This window comes from Hemiscyllium ocellatum (genome assembly GCF_020745735.1).
Source record: "Hemiscyllium ocellatum isolate sHemOce1 chromosome 15 unlocalized genomic scaffold, sHemOce1.pat.X.cur. SUPER_15_unloc_2, whole genome shotgun sequence".
Taxonomy (NCBI): domain Eukaryota; kingdom Metazoa; phylum Chordata; class Chondrichthyes; order Orectolobiformes; family Hemiscylliidae; genus Hemiscyllium; species Hemiscyllium ocellatum.
Window position 1 is genome coordinate 1,354,673 of NW_026867456.1, and position 4,645 is coordinate 1,359,317.

Here is a 4,645-nt window from a genome sequence, read left to right on the forward strand (position 1 = left end):
CCCTTTCGCCTGCAGGTCCCGAGCCGCCAACATGTTCTTAGTATCGTGTTCTCCAAACCTGGGTGACGGGCACCGCAGGGAGGCAGAGCCATCGCACTTGCCGGGTGGCAGAGGAAGGACCGGACTATGTACAATAGCGGCCAACGACTCCCAGAGCCGGTAGTGCGGCGTCTGCTCTCAGCCTAAGAGGCTTCTGGGAGTGCTCAGGCAAGGGTCAGCCTGCACCCTTGCTGGCAGCACCCAGGGGAACCAGGACGCTTGCATCTCTCGCCTTCATTTTCGACACAAACGCCTGAGGAGGGAAGCCAACCCTCCGTGTGTCAAGAGACCGTCCCCGCCCCGGCCTCCGACTGATTCTTAGAACGGACGGAAAGAGTCAGGCAAGCCTGTTAAGACTTCCGCGAACTCTCCGGCTTGCACTGAGACGCGAGGTCGATGTGCTCAGCACCACGGGGCCCCTTTCGCCTGCAGGTCCCGAGCCGCCAACATGTTCTAAGTATCGTGTTCTCCAAACCTGGGTGACGGGCACCGCAGGGAGGCAGAGCCATCGCACTTGCCGGGTGGCAGAGGAAGGACCGGACTATGTACAATAGCGGCCAACGACTCCCAGAGCCGGTAGTGCGGCGCCTGCTCTCAGCCTAAGAGGCTTTTGGGAGTGCTCAGGCAAGGGTCAGCCTGCACCCTTGCTGGCAGCACCCAGGGGAACCAGGACGCTTGCATCTCTCGCCTTCATTTTCGACACAAACGCCTGAGGAGGGAAGCCAACCCTCCGTGTGTCAAGAGACCGTCCCCGCCCCGGCCTCCGACTGATTCTTAGAACGGACGGAAAGAGTCAGGCAAGCCTGTTAAGACTTCCGCGAACTCTCCGGCTTGCACTGAGACGCGAGGTCGATGTGCTCAGCACCACGGGGCCCCCTTCGCCTGCAGGTCCCGAGCCGCCAACATGTTCTAAGTATCGTGTTCCCCAAACCTGGGTGACGAGCACCGCAGGGAGGCAGAGCCATCGCACTTGCCGGGTGGCAGAGGAAGGACCGGACTATGTACAATAGCGGCCAACGACTCCCAGAGCCGGTAGTGCGGCGCCTGCTCTCAGCTTAAGAGGCTTTTGGGAGTGCTCAGGCAAGGGTCAGCCTGCACCCTTGCTGGCAGCACCCAGGGGAACCAGGACGCTTGCATCTCTCGCCTTCATTTTCGACACAAACACCTGAGGAGGGAAGCCAACCCTCCGTGTGTCAAGAGACCGTCCCCGCCCCGGCCTCCGACTGATTCTTAGAACGGACGGAAAGAGTCAGGCAAGCCTGTCAAAGATTTGAGCAGATGTCAAAATCTTTTAAGACTTCCGCGAACTCTCCGGCTTGCACTGAGACCCGAGGTCGATGTGCTCAGCACCACGGGGCCCCTTTCGCCTGCAGGTCCCGAGCCGCCAACATGTTCTAAGTATCGTGTTCCCCAAACCTGGGTGACGAGCACCGCAGGGCGGCAGAGCCATCGCACTTGCCGGGTGGCAGAGGAAGGACCGGACTATGTACAATAGCGGCCAACCACTCCCAGAGCCGGTAGTGCGGCGTGCGAGGTCTGCTCTCAGCGGAAGAGGGTTTTGGGAATGCTCAGGCAAGGGCCAGCCTGCACCCTTCCTGGCCGCTCCCACGGGAACCAGGCTACTTGCAATCCTTTCCCCCAATAGCAAGTGCCTTTTGGAGGGACGGCCGGAGTCAACGTGGGGTTTGCCCGCCCTCCAAAGTGTCAAGAGACCGCCGCACAGGCCTCTGACTGATTCTTAGAACAGGCAGCAAGAGTTGGGTAAGTCTGTCGAAAATTTGACAAAGTGTCAAAAATTAGACTTCCGAGAGCTCTTGGGCATGCACACAGGCCTGTCATTCAAGTGCTCTGCCCGCGGAACCGTTTTTCGGATGCCTTTCAAAGTGGTCCCGCGCCGCCATTTTGTTCTAAAAATCGTGTTCCCAGAAATCTCCGGGTACCCCGCCAACCTCACTGTGTCACAATGTCAAGTGGCACTGAATGGGTCTGAATTTCAAATTCGACTGCTTCGCTCTGGAACTCGAACCCGGCAAAACCGTTTGGATTTTTCCCGGTCCAGACTTCCGCGGCAGACAAAGTTAAAGTTTTCGGGCTGCAGACTCAAAACGACATCTGGCCAACCGCCGGGCTCAATTCGCCCAGTTCCTCCGGCACTTCGGAACTCATGTTCGGCATGAGTTTTTGAATCTTTCCCGATGCTTCGGCATTTTCCTCCGCTGACACTTAGAATATTTTTCACACTTGGCCGAAAATTTTTCTAAGTTTTTCTGGTTACTGATTTCTTCTTTTCGGGCATTTTTCTAAGTTTTCTTGGTTACTCATTTCTCATTTTCAAACATTTTTCTAAGTTTTTCTGGTTACTGATTTCTTCTTTTTGGGCATTTTTCTAAGTTTTCTTGGTTACTCATTTCTCATTTTCAAACATTTTTCTAAGTTTTTCTGGTTACTCATTTCTCATTTTCAAACATTTTTCTAAGTTTTTCTGGTTACTGATTTCTTCTTTTTGGGCATTTTTCTAAGTTTTCTTGGTTACTCATTTCTCATTTTCAAACATTTTTCTAAGTTTTTCTGGTTACTGATTTCTTCTTTTTGGGCATTTTTCTAAGTTTTCTTGGTTACTCATTTCTCATTTTCAAACATTTTTCTAAGTTTTTCTGGTTACTGATTTCTTCTTTTTGGGCATTTTTCTAAGTTTTCTTGGTTACTCATTTCTCATTTTCAAACATTTTTCTAAGTTTTCTTGGTTACTCATTTCTCATTTTCAAACATTTTTCTAAGTTTTTCTGGTTACTGATTTCTTCTTTTTGGGCATTTTTCTAAGTTTTCTTGGTTACTCATTTCTCATTTTCAAACATTTTTCTAAGTTTTTCTGGTTACTCATTTCTCATTTTCAAACATTTTTCTAAGTTTTTCTGGTTACTGATTTCTTCTTTTTGGGCATTTTTCTAAGTTTTCTTGGTTACTCATTTCTCATTTTCAAACATTTTTCTAAGTTTTTCTGGTTACTCATTTCTCATTTTCAAACATTTTTCTAAGTTTTTCTGGTTACTCATTTCTGCTTTTCCAACGTTTTACTAAGTTTTGCTGGTTACTGAGTTCACACTTTTAAACATTTTCGGGCATTTTTCTACGTTTTTCATGTTACTCATTTAGCACTTTCAGGCACTTTCCTATGCTTTCCTGCTTACTGATTTCACACTTTTAAGCATCTTCGGGCATGTTCCCTAAGTTTTGCAGTTCATTCGTTTGGGACAGTCAGGCAACTTTCCTAAGCTTTCCTGGTAACCGAATTCACATTGTTGAGAACTTTGGAACCCTTCCCTAAGCTGTGCTGGTTACTCACTTTACCTCTTCAGACACTTGCCCCCGTTGTGACAGAGACCACTTCCCGACTCGGGAAATGCACCAAATTCGGCCTGAACTCAGAGGGCAGTCCCCCCTCGAAGGCGTGGAAGTCGGCAGAATCGCCGGGTCAAATCCGGCTGAGCTACCCGGCTTGGAAGCCTCAAAGTCGGTATGAGCTGTCAGGTTCACTCCCATCCCCGTTTGGACCACTTCCCGACTCGGGAAATTCACCAAATTCGGCCTGAACTCAGAGGACAGTCCCCCCTCGAAGGCGTGACAGTCGGCAGAACCGCCGGATCAAATCCGGCTGAGCTACCCGGCCCCGAAGCCTCAAAGTCGGTAAGAGCTGTCAGGTTCACTCCCATCCCCGTTTGGACCACTTCCCGACTCGGGAAATTCACCAAATTCGGCCTGAACTTATACAACAGTCCCCCCTCGAAGGCGTGACAGTCGGCAGAACCGCCGGATCAAATCCGGTTGAGCTACCCGGCTTGGAAGCCCCAAAGTCGGTAAGAGCTGTCAGGTTCACTCCCATCCCCGTTTGGACCACTTCCCGACTCGGGAAATTCACCAAATTCGGCCTGAACTTATACAACAGTCCCCCCTCGAAGGCGTGACAGTCGCTAGAACCGCCGGATCAAATCCGGTTGAGCTACCCGGCTTGGAAGCCCCAAAGTCGGTAAGAGCTGTCAGGTTCACTCCCATCCCCGTTTGGACCACTTCCCGACTTAGGAAATTCACCAAATTCGGCCTGAACTTAGAGGAGAGTCCCCGCTCGAAGGCGTGGAAGTCGGCAGAATCGCCGGGTCAAATCCGACTGAGCTACCCGGCCCCGAAGCCTCAATGTCGGTAAGAGCTGTCAGGTTCACTCCCATCCCCGTTTGGACCACTTCCCGACTCGGGAAATTCACCAAATTCGGCCTGAACTTAGACAACAGTCCCCCCTCGAAGCCGTGGCAGTCGCTAGAACCGCCGGATCAAATCCGGTTGAGCTACCCGGCTTGGAAGCCCCAAAGTCGGTATGAGCTGTCAGGTTCACTCCCATCCCCGTTTGGACCACTTCCCGACTTAGGAAAATCACCAAATTCGGCCTGAACTCAGAGGGCAGGCCCCCCTCGAAGGCCAGGCATTCGGCAGAACCGCCGGGTCAAATCCGACTGTGCTACCCGGCCCCAAAGCCTCAAAGTTGGTATGAGCAGTTAGGTTCACTCCCATCCCCGTTTGGACCACTTCCCGACTTAGGAAATTCACCAAATTCGGC